This window comes from Triturus cristatus, chromosome 4_1, assembly GCF_964204655.1.
Source record: "Triturus cristatus chromosome 4_1, aTriCri1.1, whole genome shotgun sequence".
NCBI lineage: Eukaryota > Metazoa > Chordata > Amphibia > Caudata > Salamandridae > Triturus > Triturus cristatus.
Window position 1 is genome coordinate 1,298,380,208 of NC_140585.1, and position 14,880 is coordinate 1,298,395,087.

The window sequence follows — 14,880 nt, forward strand, 5'->3', positions numbered from 1 at the left end:
TGAGCATTGATAGTCTTTCTTGTCAAGGAGGAATCCATGTTCTATTTACTCATTTACTTCTATATGTATTTATTTTTATTAGGTGTTATGTTCTCCATCTAACTGTTCAAAATCAATAGTGTCCTGTCCCTCTAGTTACATTGCAGTTTCCACCCAATTCATGACTATTGTTGCTTTGTTTTGAATAATTGGTTGTTGAATTGGATCTTGAGTCAATTATCCTGAAATTTGACTACTTTGTGAACTTTTGCTAGCTATATCTGCTGCAGTGGTTTCTTTTTGTCCAATCTCATCTTTAAACCTTTTCAAATAGGTAGGAAAGACTGAACATGTAATACTGTCTTTTTTGCATTGAAAGAATCTTTGTAGCAGTCATAGTCTCAAAGTAATTCTGTTTCTGCATGTCAAGGTTTGAAGAGCTGCAGAAGTGCTCAAAAGAAAATTCTAACCTGTCTGAAGTTTCTATGGTTAATTAGATTTCCTTACTCATGTTTGACCACACATCCATCACATCCAACTACTGTGTACTTTTCTTCTTGTATATCTTCTGTTACATTCCTATTATATGTGTAGTATTGAAGTAATCCGTAGAGGCACATTGTTTCCAGATGTGGACTCCTTATATATGTTTTGACAATATCAGTACTTTCTGGCTCAAACTCTGCTAACTATTGGATTTCTGGGAAAGACTTCAACACTCATTTTGGTGTGTTGGCTGGGCCTAGTCTTACCCAAATGATTCCTCTTGTCTTTGAGAACAAACTGGTCAAGCTAAACTGATCCAAACACTCATAGGATCCTATCTCTGTTTGGGAAAGCATCAGCAAGCTAAAGCTGTACAATTTCTTACTGAGAATCTTTTCTGCAGAAAATTCTTACCACATCTCTTTTATCTCTGACTTTTCAGATTTTGTAATATATGATATAAAGTAACAAGCAGCAGCAATCAAAAGGTCTGCAAGTGAATATCCATGTTCGCATTCCACATTTTCAGAACAACTGGATAATAATAATTAATATACTTCAAAGCTTCTGTTCTTCTTCTTAGGTTGCATGTGTTTTGTGGTGATTTCCAAGTTAGTGTATGTTTTACTGCTGACAAAAGCTCTTTACTCTTCCTTGTGAAATGACAAGTCATAGTAATCCAAAAAAGACAGCTTGTATAAAATTTACCTTTATATCTGTATTTTCAACTGCAATATTTTCCACATCGATGGCTTTGAACTTGTAAAACTTGTTCTCTCCAAGTATTTTCACCCCCATATTATGGGATGACACATGTGACATACTGTTCGATGTTAGACCAGACTGCCTCATCACAACCTGTCCCAGATGTTGGTGCATCCTTGTGAGGGGGCCCCGGACATGCCACATCCATTACCCAAACCATCCCAACAAACCAACCAACAGGACTTACCCGTGGAGAAAAGCCTTGCGGCATCCCGAAGCATGACCGCAACGTTCAGAATGCTGACCCCTCCCCCTCGTGGTCTGACCAGGCTGGGTCGAGACGTGCCCATGACAGACGTGAAAGTAGGAGGGACTAACCCCGGATATGGTTCACCATCGCAGATGAAATGGAGCACCGAGACTGGTAATGGGCACATACGTGCCGGAGTGGAGGAAGAATGGAGCGGAGAGATCAGAGAGGAGAAGGAGCAGATCGGAGAGAAGAAGGAGCGGAGCGGAGAGGAGAAGGGAGAGAGGAGCGGCGAGGGCATGGAGAAGTGGAGTAGCGAAGACGAAACCTAGGACGAGATGTGGTGTGAGGACTGGTGGTCCCCACAGGAGGAGGCTGGAGAGCGGCCGCAACACGGGAGAGTTGCGGCGGAGCCGGTGAGTGGCTGAGACAAGGGGAAACTGGGCACAGGGCGGCGGGTGGTTTGTCGGGGTATATCGGGGTGGAGGGCAGTCTGGGGAGCACCGCGACGATTGTTTTTTTTCTTTCTCTTGTGCCTGTACATTCCCCCTTCCTCAACCTACAACCATCATAAGAGAGCATGCCCGAGTATCTAAAGGGAAGCTCTGGTGTTTTTGTATGATCTGCTTAAGGTTGTTATCGTGCACTGTAACGCCCAGATGATCCTTCCACAATACCTCTTCCCTCACGAGCCCCTGCACTGGCCAGAAGAGATACTCCCGCCAAGCTCCCTATCACCTACTGGGTGTGGTGGCGGACCCACTGTTGCCTGCTGGACAAGACAGGTCAGAGTCACTGATGGTTCCTTGTTTCTTTTCTCTCACATGAGCCTTCCTGGGAGAAGCACTCAGCCCATCGAAGAAGCACCATCCATCGCAGGCAGCCCAGACACACCGGAACAAGAGGAGACCCGAAGACCTTATCAAGACTCCCCAAAAACAACACCTAAAGGCCTTTTTCCCTCCTTGTTAATAAAGAGGCACTGACTGGCTCATTACATACAGCCTCCGCGTCTGTTTGTCTGTCCCGCCGTCCCACAATCCTTTATCCATAATAGCATATGTTTATGAGGCGCACCTCTGCTTGGTTCTCTTTTCACCAAAAGAAATCAGTTACTTCTTTAAGAGGAGGATTTTTGTTGCAGATAAAAGACATCATAGCTTGAAACCTGTGGTTAAAATATCTGCAAACACTGATGGGATCCAAGAAACAAAGTTCTCCAGCTGACTTCACTTCGATGTTGTTTGTGTTTGAATTAAATTCTTGCAAGAATTCAAGCAGGTCATTCCACACATACTCAGAATCAACTCAGTTTTAGAAACCAAGGTGGTGCTTCTTTGTTTCTAAACATGCATTTGAGTTCTCCATGATGTTGATACCAATACTCTTTGGTTCCATTTTGGTACGCCATCAAATTGATTAAGCTGCATTCCAAGTTTTAATCCCTACCATGAACTTTGTTGATGAATTCCCTTGCAGGAAGATTTTGTAGATGAAGTCCTGTTTTTAATGTATGGTTAACCGCATATGAAAGACCAGACAAGTCACTCTTAAACAGAAGATGAAATATGTAGGGAATGCACTGCCGAAACCTTGGATCTTCTGAGTATGATCTTGTTGACCTGTATTCAGATGCTGGTATCTGTACAGGACACTCATCATATTGTCTACCCTCTCCAGGGGGACCAGTTGTAGAAAGCAACACGATTCTAAACTTTTCTCCCATATATTCATGGGAGCTCCTTTTGCTTGTTTCATTTGAAATAATTCAATGGTATCACTGATAACTTCTTTTGAATGCAGAGGAGGAATCCTGTAGTGTTCATAAACCTCGTCTGATCTGGATCAATCTACTTTTTCGATCTTTTCACTTGATGGTAATGTTTCATCCTGTAAACAGTTGTATCTTCAAGAACATCAACATTCTTATAATAAACATTATTTTGTATCAGGTATAATGTCACAAATCTAACTTTACTAATATTTACTCACTCTTGCCAGATGTTTTTATTCTTTGTAGGCACACCATTTACTTGAAAAACAAGTGGTTCATAATCATCTCTGTCTACACCAACAGTGTTAATATTCTGTTTATAATCTAAAGATAAATTCACAACTCTTCCTTTAAGGCCATTTTGTAGGTCAGTTGATTACAGCTTCCCAGTGTTAGGCTCCATATGAACTTTGGTCTGAAATGGGTGTAAATATTGTTGAGAATACACTCATAAACATTTGAATCTGCAAGTTCTTGAGAAATATGCACCAAGTCTAACTTGTTATGTACTGCTCTAGCTGGCATTTTGTTTTTTTCTAACTTGTTGTAACAGTACTAACATATAACTTAATGAGTGGACAAGTCTAAACACGCTTCTACAAATAAATAAACAGCAAATTGTTGCCACTTATCATTGTTCTGTTTTTCACTTTTTAAATACAAATTAACATTCCTAGTTTCACTTTTGTAGTGAGTGCGTCAACAACAAATACAATATCAGTTTTGTTTTTTCTGAGGAAACTGTGTTAAACTTTGTAATTTCTTCTCCAAAGTTATCAATAGTAATCTCTCTGTCCTGTTCTACTACATCTACGGAAGAAAAGTCCTCACTTTTGCTACACTTCTCTTCAGGACCAAAGTAACAAAACTGAACATCATCACAAACGTTTTCTACGTCTGCTACTGTACCATGCAAAATAACTCAATTCATTGTTCCTAAATATAGTTCAGGAGTTTTAACATAGTAAAGTTTCCTAACTAACTTCTGCATTTCAGAGTGGTGAAGAGTTAACATTCTGAAATGATGAAAGGTGCTTTGGCACACTTTCTTTGATAGACATGTTAGTGAATGTCCTTGTAAATTACTGTACTTTCTCACTTTGCATGGATCTAATCCTTACAAAACTGCAATTTTCTGTTCAAAGTTCTGTTTGGAAACTTGCATAGGCATCTTCTCAAAATATCAATAGATTTGATCTGAACTCTACAACTTCTGCTTTAATTCTATTTGAATGGAGGGGCTTGTCTACATCTTCCCTGTAACTCTTCAGCTATCACTTCCTCAACATTCCTTTGAACCATCTCTTCTTCTGGAATGAGAATGCTACCCTTCACCTCATTAGGGGTGTGCGGAATTTGCGAAAGTGACTTTCGCAAATTATCGCGAAAATGTTAAAAATCTCCGCAAACACGCGAAATATCGCGAAGATGCGGAAGTTTTTTTCCCGCCCGTTCGCGGTATTTTCTGCATGGTCGCGGCTCGCCAACTTACCCACGCGGTTGCTCGCGGGTGCGGCCATCTTGTTTTCACTCTTCTCGCGGTGCATGATCGCGAGGAGAAAGACGTGATCGCGCGACCAATGACATTACTGCGGGCGCAAACAGTCGCGAGACAGCGCAAATGGCTACCAACAATCCAACATCTCGTGGAGAACGCGATCGGATCGGGAAAACTTGTCGGCGAACGCGGGGATTCAGGTAAGGCGATTGTGCGCGCGCGAGAATGTATTATTTTACAGCGTGAGCAAGAAACAAATTGTCGATAAGCTGCGGAATGCGGAAATTTTGACATTTTCGCGCTCTCCGCGGAACGTGAAAATGTCAAATCATCGCAATTTCCGCGAGCGAAATTTAGCCCAGGCCTACACCTCATAACAACCATTTGTTTTAACTGCAGGCACTAATGTGTTATCTTGGAAGTATCTTTCTTCATTAAATAAAGGCTCAGTGTTAGATATATGCCTCCCTTCACCTCTAAAGATTTTTTAAAAAAATAGTTTTATTCACAAGTCTTTTTTTGCTGGCTTGTTCTACTGCTCAACACAGTTGTATCTACTGTTTGCATTCTGTTTAATTCTAATATGAACAGTTTCTCTTCGAGGAAAATGTTTAATCTACTACAGTTACTATGTGTTGTGTTTGCTTATGAGCTACTGATCTTCTCTTATATGCATTACATTTCTTACCAAATTTTGTGTTACCCTATTTTTAAACATGTTTCTTCTTATCTCTTTGCAGTGTTTCTGCCTTACTGTTAGGTTACTTGTTTTAGACAGATTTTTACTTTCAATATGAGTTACTCCTTTTTGTTTCTGCGTTGCTGCTAAAGATTTATTTTTTGTTCACATCATTTTCAATATTTTTTATTTTTCTATGTACTGTTCAAAGAAACTGCTCAGTTCTATTACCAGCAGTTTTTTTTACTGTTGTGTATTCTGTTCACCATGTCCTGTTTTGTTCTGAGACTTTTCAAGTAGTACTGTTTCTTTTGAGATTTTCTCCATCGTTCCTTGTTAGTCATGTTAAATCTTCTGTTTGAACCCAAGTACATTTCTGATCACAATCAATATAATACAATATAAACATCTAAAATGAGATATATATGATTATGTTTGTACATATGGTAGCTTTTTAGCACATAGGAGCACACCCTATGGCGTAGCTACAGCCCAAGTTAGGGGTGAGTTATATGTGGTGCATAACTAGGTTAAAGCTTGTGAAGGAATTTTAAATACCATGTCAGCCTAGCAGTAGATCTTTATGCAAAGTCTCAACTGTACCAGGCCTGAGACATGGTCAAAGGCTCTCTAGGTGATTCACTTGGTTGTGTCAGATGTTTACTATATATTTACATGAGTGTTTAAGTCCCTATATGGGGGTCTGTTTCTATATGTAAGAAAGTTTCGTAGTACATCGCTGGCACTGTTTGTGACTGCATGGCTTTGTAAATGTATATGTAAGAGCTGGCATGGAGTGTCTCTTGGGTGTGTCAGTGAGGAATGGGTTATTTAAGTGAGTGTCTCACTGCCTCTATTAGTGCCAGATACATAAGAGTTGCATCTGTGCATGTGAGTGAAAGTTAAGATGCTTGCAACACTGTCTGATGGGATGGGATGTATTAGTAGCTCTCTCCTTTTGTATGTGCTTACATATGATTCACTCAATTTGGAACACTGAAAGCATTGGCCAGCATATGGACCTCTAAGTTTGCATATAGCTAAATGAAACTTCTACCTACATGTGTTAGCTTTTAGGCTCATCACTGCGTAACCTATGGCTTAGCTACAGCCTACCTTTGGGGTGGGATATGTCTGGTAGAAGAGCAGGTTAATCCTTGGTAAAGGATTTTAAATGCCAAGCCAGCCTAGCTGTAGACCTGCATGTACATGCTCATGTGCATCAGGCTTGAGACATGTTTAAAGGACTACTTCTCTGGATGGTTCACTTGGTAGCGTCAGTTCTTTACTAGCTATCTGAATGAGTGTTTCAGTCCCTTTGTGGGGATCTGTTTCTATATGTAGAAAGGCTTCTTAGTATATCGCTGGCTGTGTTTGTGACTCTATGGCTCTGTAAATCTATATGTAAGGGCTGGCATGGTTAATCTCTTGGCTGTGTCAGTCTCAAATGGGTTATTAAAGTAAGTGTCTCACTGCCTCTATCAGTTCTAGATACATAAGTGTTGTGTCTGTGCATGTGAGTGAAAGTGTAAATGCGTGTAACACTGTCTGAGATGATGTGTTAACAGCTTTCCCCTTTCATATGTGCTTACATAAGATTCAACTCAATGTGCGTATAAAGCTCACAGAAATTTCTAACTACATGTGCTAGCTTCTACGGACATAGGAGTGTGCCCTCTGGCTTAGCTACAGCCTAACTTAGGGCTTTTTGTTTGGGGTCCTGGTAAAGTTTCAAAATTGCACAAATCCACTGGAGGAAATAAATAACTCTAAATGTAAACCACAAGTTCCGGCATGCATCGTAATATATTTCACCAAGAAGAGCACACCGGAGGCTCATTAAACAAAATAAAATGCAGGGAACTGTGGGAGAGTAAAATGTGCATACTCGAACTGCCTCTGAAGAAAGAGCTCGTAAGCTCTGAAACGCGTCAGGCAGCAGAACAAAGTTATCAGAGTAAGGATGCCTGTTCCTTTTGAATAAAATGATTTTGTTGGAAATCACCAGCTGGAGGAGTGCGTGTCCGAATGCAAGGGCATTTTTGTTGGGAATATGAATTCACGGCAGGTCCAAGCCGTGGGAAGGTCGCACCACCCTTCAGAAATGTCACGAAGGGCCCGTCTTACCTGAACTTTTGGGGAGAAATACGGCGCAGCTGGTTCCTTATACTGCAGGAACATGATTTTAACTCTGAGGCCCACTGGAGGGCTTTTTGTTTGGGGTCCTGGTAAAGTTTCGAAATTGCACAAATCCACTGGAGGACGTAAATAACTCTAAATGTAAACCACAAGTTCCGGCATGCATCGTAATATATTTCACCAAGAAGAGCACACCGGAGGCTCATTAAACAAAATAAAATGCAAGGAACTGTGGGAGAGTAAAATGTGCATACTCGAACTGCCTCTGAAGAAAGAGCTCGTAAGCTCTGAAACGCATCAGGCAGCAGGACAAAGTTATCAGAGTAAGGATGCCTGTTCCTTTTGAATAAAATGATTTTGTTGGAAATCACCAGCTGGAGGAGTGCGTGTCCGAATGCAAGGGCATTTTTGTTGGGAATATATATATATATATATATATATATATATATATATATATATATATATATATATATATATATATATATATATATATATATATTCACTGAAAAAACCATGGGTTTCACACACGTTATAGTTAGGAATTAGCATTTAAAAAACCTTTGAAATTCAGTGAAAAAACCATAGGTTTCACACACGTTATAGTTAGGAATTAGCATTTAAAAAACCTTAGAAATTCAGTGAAAAAACCATAGGTTTCACACATGTTATAGTTAGCTGGACATTTTACTCGTAAAAAACCAATGAAATTGCCCCGTTATAGTTAGTTCAGCTAACTATAACTCGCGCGCCCGCAATGCACTGCTGATGACGTCACATATTACATCACTCATGACATGGTCAGTGACATCACTCATGACATCACTGATGACATCTCAAATGACATCACTGATGACATCACTGATGACATCATCCAGTGAATGTGTGTTTTTCTGAAAATTAAATATGTTTTATATATGTATATCTCAAGGTCGATGGAAGAATAAATGGGTATATAAGTGTCTAAATGGATGATTTGTTTTTGAAAAATTGATTGTGTAACTGACTGATTAAGTGTATCATAGTGAATACATGGCTTAGTGAGTAATGTTTAAATATGTAAATATCTGTATCAGTCTCTCACTTTGTGTATAAGTGGCTGCATGGGTTGGTGAGTAGCTACATGGGTGTCTATATAGGTTATTAGTTGGTTTTTTGAGTATCAGTCTGAGTGTCTGCATGGTTCGGTGGGGGGTATTACGTAGTGCATAGGTGCATGAATGAGTGACTCACTGTTTGTATGGGTTGAACACAGCATGTGTGCAGGACTGTATGGGTGGATGAGTGTGTGTATGGGTGTGTTAGTGAGTGAATGACTGTCTCAATATTGTCTTTATGAGTAACTACATATGTTTTAAACTAGTATATGTGACTATTGGTGTATATATGTGAGTATATGTGAGAGTGAGAGATTGAAAGAGTTCCTGTATGAATAAGTATGTGTTTCTATAAGTGATTGTTTAAAAGACTAAGTATGTGTAAGTTTCCGTAGAAGTAAGTGTGGTGGTGTGTGTATAACTGTATATGCAAGTAAATGTATGTTTGATTCTTTGTTAGCATGAGTGACTATGTGTGTGAGTAACTCTATGGATGAGTGGCATTGTGTAACAGGATGTATAGGTGTATGAGTACATATGATGAGTGAGTACATGTATGAGTGACTGAATTGGACTGTTGGTGAATGAGTGGATGTGTATGTGGATCTTAGAATTACTGAAAAGGTTGTTTTAACTGGTATTGGTATGTCCATTGTTTTGAACATTGTAGTTTCTATTTTTGAATGTGTGTGTCAAAGGTTATATTAGGGGAAGAGGAGGTCTGCCACTCTATCACAAGGATGATATCATCAGTGATGTCATCAGTGATGTCATTTGAGATGTCATCAGTGATGTCATGAGTGATGTCACTGACCATGTCATGAGTGATGTAATATGTGACGTCATCAGCAGTGCATTGCGGGCGCGCGAGTTATAGTTAGCTGAACTAACTATAACGGGGCAATTTCATTGGTTTTTTACGAGTAAAATGTCCAGCTAACTATAACATGTGTGAAACCTATGGTTTTTTCACTGAATTTCTAAGGTTTTTTAAATGCTAATTCCTAACTATAACGTGTGTGAAACCTATGGTTTTTTCACTGAATTTCAAAGGTTTTTTAAATGCTAATTCCTAACTATAACGTGTGTGAAACCCATGGTTTTTTCAGTGAATTTGCAAGGTTTTTTAAATGCTAATTTTTTTTTTATTCTTCAATTTTTTCAAACATATTTTTAATTTAATTTTCTTACCTTTTATAAAGACTATGCTTTAATTTTTAAAATCCTTAAATATTTTTTTTTAATATATTTTTTAAAATAAACATGTAAAATTTATTTCCAGTTCTTTTTTTTTTTTTTATTTTTTTTTAGTACGCGTACCGTAAGCTCACGGTAAGCGTACGGTTTACGCAACGTCCGTAATCTATCTACGCTGCTTGCGTATAGTTACGCACTTTGCGTAGCCGCGCGTACTGCGCGTGGGACGCGTGCGCGCTTACGCCACACGCGCATGTTACGCGGAAGTGCCGGGGAGTGACTGTTATGCGCATGCGCGCAAGCGCGTGTCTTTTTTACGCGCACGCGTACTTTTTGCCGTAAGCGTACCGTAAGCGTACCGTAAGTGTACGGTAGGTCATGTGATCTTGAAACACAACTTTTGATTGGTTGAAACTACTTTCAGTTCTAGAACTCTCCTACACCACACCCATTCCCCTCATTTCTGCTTGTGATCCCTTGGGAGAAGGAGCTGGTTTGTCTTTGGGATACGATGGCAGAACAGCAGAGCTCTTCTGAGAGTGAGGCTAGCACTAGCAGCACTGTCTTGAGGCAGAGATCGAGGAAACAAAAGCCTTCTTATGTTTGGGATTATTTTACTTTTCCAGAAGGCCAGCAAAAGGTGAATGCACCCTTAGTTACTTGCAAGCTGTGTCAGCGTGTACTTTCTAGAGGTAATCCTAAGAGGAAGTATTCCTTTGGGAATCACACCATGAAGAGACACCTCCAGGATGTACACAGAAGGACACATGGTCATCTTTTTGGAGGTAACTCTTCAGAAAGACGAGCCAGTACATCCACAGCAGCTCAGCCTGGACCATCACCTGCAGGGCTTACTCCTTCTTCTGCAGGTCAGGTGAGCCCTTCATCTGTGGGGGGAGAATCTCCTTTTGCTGGCCCTCTGGAAATGAACCCTCGATTTCGGAAGGTTGATATTCATTGCACATTTTGTAAAGATCTAATTTGCCATAGGGAGACCAGTGTTTCCCTAGTGAACAACAAAATAGATCAACACATTTGTCGCTTTGAATAATTTTCCCATGCTTCCTTTCCTCTGTCCCTGCATGAACACAACGGTTCTTTTAAGAGCCAACCTTATCTTTCATCTTTTTTTTACATATGTTTTTAAAAACTTTTTTTTATTTTTTTTTTACCGTACGCGTACGGTGCGCGTACTTTTTTTTTTTTTTTTAAAAAACACTAAAAATCAATAAACACATTACAAGGTCCTTGAGAGACTACAATTATTATTATTGACTTACCATACTCACTGAAAAAATATTTATTCATTTGTTTTTTTTTTAAATATTTTTAAAAATGTTTGTAGTTTTCGAAAATTTTCTATATCTATCTGGAAAAAAAGAAAAAAGTATTAATATTTTTAATACATTTTATAATACAGTACACATATTTACATGGGTGTGTGCTAAGAGTCTGCTTCTTCCCCCAAAAATTCGCTCCCCCTTTCCATCTAATGCAACTGTGAAATCACCAGAGCAAGACGCAATAAATCTCTGCCTATAATTCCTCTATGCACACAGAGTCATGTTTTCACATTAGTCCCAAAACGAAATTTCTTTGCCATTTTTAAAGCACACTTACTGCTCTTTTTTTTTTCGGGGCAAGTGAAAATCACTTTTACAGACTGACACATTATGAAACCTTTTTTTTAAATTTATTTAATTGCACATGTCCAAGCTGTTTTTTCAGACCACCACCATGTGTATTCTCTGTGACTGCCTACACTCCAGCAAGGGCAACCAGCCTTAGTGATGCTGAATGTATTTGCATTACAGACTTAAACCTGAAAACCCCACTCGCTTCTAAATACTGTGCATGACTATACATGGCAAGCACATGGGTGTGTGCTAAGACTCTGCTTCTTCCCTCAAAAATTCTCCCCCCTTTCCATCTAATGCAACTGTGAAATCACCAGAGCAAGACGCAATAAATCTCTGCCTATAATTCCTCTATGCACACAGAGTCATGTTTTCACATTAGTCCCAAAACGAAATTTCTTTGCCATTTTGAAAGCACACTTACTGCTCTTTTTTTTTCGGGCCAAGTGAAAATCACTTTTTACAATTGGAAATCACTTTTACAGACTGACACATTATGAAACCACTTTTTTTGATTTATTTAAATGCACATGTCCAAGCTGTTTTTTCAGACCACCACCATGTGTATTCTCTGTGACTGCCTACACTCCAGCAAGGGCAACCAGCCTTAGTGATGCTGAATGTATTTGCATTACAGACTTAAACCTGAAAACCCCACTCGCTTCTAAATACTGTGCATGACTATACACGGCAAGCACATGAGTGTGTGCTAAGACTCTGCTTCTTCCCCCAAAAATTCGCTCCCCCTTTCCATCTAATGCAACTGTGAAATCACCAGAGCAAGACGCAATAAATCTCTGCCTATAATTCCTCTATGCACACATAGTCATGTTTTCACATTAGTCCCAAAACGAAATTTCTTTGCCATTTTTAAAGCACACTTACTGCTCTTTTTTTTTTCGGGGCAAGTGAAAATCACTTTTACAGACTGACACATTATGAAACCTTTTTTTTTAATTTATTTAATTGCACTTGTCCAAGCTGTTTTTTTCAGACCACCACCATGTGTATTCGCGGTGACTGCCTACACTCCAGCAAGGGCAACCAGCCTTAGTGATGCTGAATGTATTTGCATTACAGACTTAAACCTGAAAACCCCACTCGCTTCTAAATACTGTGCATGACTATACATGGCAAGCACATGGGTGTGTGCTAAGACTCTGCTTCTTCCCCCAAAAATTAGCTCCCCCTTTCCATCTAATGCAACTGTGAAATCACCAGAGCAAGACGCAATAAATCTCTGCCTATAATTCCTCTATGCACACAGAGTCATTTTTTCACATTAGTCCCAAAACGAAATTTCTTTGCCATTTTGAAAGCACACTTACTGCTCTTTTTTTTTCGGGCCAAGTGAAAATCACTTTTTACAACTGGAAATCACTTTTACAGACTGACACATTATAAAACCACTTTTTTTGATTTATTTAAATGCACATGTCCAAGCTGTTTTTTCAGACCACCACCATGTGTATTCTCTGTGACTGCCTACACTCCAGCAAGGGCAACCAGCCTTAGTGATGCTGAATGTATTTGCATTACAGACTTAAACCAGAAAACCCCACTCGCTTCTAAATACTGTGCATGACTATACATGGCAAGCACATGGGTGTGTGCTAAGACTCTGCTTCTTCCCCCAAAAATTCGCTCCCCCTTTCCATCTAATGCAACTATGAAATCACCAGAGCAAGACGCAATAAATCTCTGCCTATAATTCTTCTATGCACACAGAGTCATGTTTTCACATTAGTCCCAAAACGAAATTTCTTTGCCAATTTGAAAGCACACTTACTGCTCTTTTTTTTTTCGGGGCAAGTGTAAATCACTTTTACAGACTGACACATTATGAAACCACCATGTGTAACTACAACAAAAACAATTCCCATTTCTATTATTCATTTCTTAAGTTACCACATACATCCCCTCTCAAACTGTAAACTCACCTTTAAAATTAGTTAGTTGTGAAAGAAATGTGACACTCAAACAGCAGATTATCAGAGCCAGGATCTCTGTTGTGTTCACCTCTCTCCTCTCAGCAGAACCAGATAATGGCAAACTTTCCCTCTATTTTTCCACACATATACATGTAAGTTTCAAATCTCAGTGCTTCCCCCTTTTTTTCAAATGTAATCACACATTTCTATTGGTTGAAAACCAACCCTTTTCCAAAAGTACCCTTCCCCCAACTTGACTTCTGCCTAGTACCCTTCCCCCAACTTGACTTCTGCCTGCTACCATAGCAACAGCTCATGGAACACTGCTGTGTAGAGTTAGGTCAGAAGTTCGACACACAATGTTTCAATTCCACAGAGCAAGAGTGCTTGACTTTTCAAACCTTACAGCAAATCCATAGTACTGTTCTTTGGTTACACATTTTTTTGTACCAATACAAAACATGCTTCTATTAATTTACACATACAGCCTAGTTTTTATTCTAGAATGGTATGAAACAGCCAATCAGTTCTTTTTGTTTTGAAAAAAATATGTATGCCTCCATTTCCAAACTGTCTTTCTTTTCATATTGCCATTCTACTGAAAGACACCTCCTGAGTGCATCCAGTTCTCCTTTGAAGATGTTCACAGTGTGGATTGTAGGGCACAGCTATGTCTTCTGGAGTGAAAAGTTTGCAGAGAAAACAGGTATGGTGAGAGACCTTGCTTTGCCAAATGTAGACATTAAATGGATTGGTCAGAGAGGGTTAAAGTGGCACCAATTGATGCCATTGGTGAAATCCTTCATTCAAATCCAACACCCTGACCTCATAATAGTGCACTGTGGTGGCAATGACCTAGGCACTTTGACTGGGGTAGGTCTGGAAATGCTTATGAAGGACACCTTTGCACAACTGTTTACACTTTTCCCTAAAACTGCCTTTGTGTTTTCCAACATATGCCAAAGGCAAAAATGGAACTGGTCCAATCATTTCTGTCCGCAGATTGACAAAGCAAGAAAGCACGTCAACAAATCTGTTTCTGCTTTCCTCCGTGACTATGGTATGGGTGCCATTTACCACAACAACTTGCGTTATGACATGCAAGACATTTATAGAGGAGATGGTGTGCACTTCAATGATGAAGGGAACAGAGTCTTCCTCTTGAACCTTAGACTCTGCATCGGTACTTACTTGTAGGTACCACTAAAAAAATGACTTCATAAACACAACAGCTCTTTTTAGAGCTCCCTAATTTCTAAACTCTTAAATCTGCTTTTCATTTATTTATTTTTATTTTTTTTACCGTACGCTTACCGTAAGCTTACGGTACGCGTACCCCGTGATTTTTTTTAAAATCAATAAATGTTTTTTTTGTACTTTTCTGTCCTTCTTTGACCCCCTTACAAATGTTAGGGGGTCTGTAACTCTCCTCATTGCCCCCTTTCCTTGTTTTCTCTGTTTTTTTTCTGAGTGAAACACACAAAATGGCGGCCGCCGCTTCCTGGTTTCGG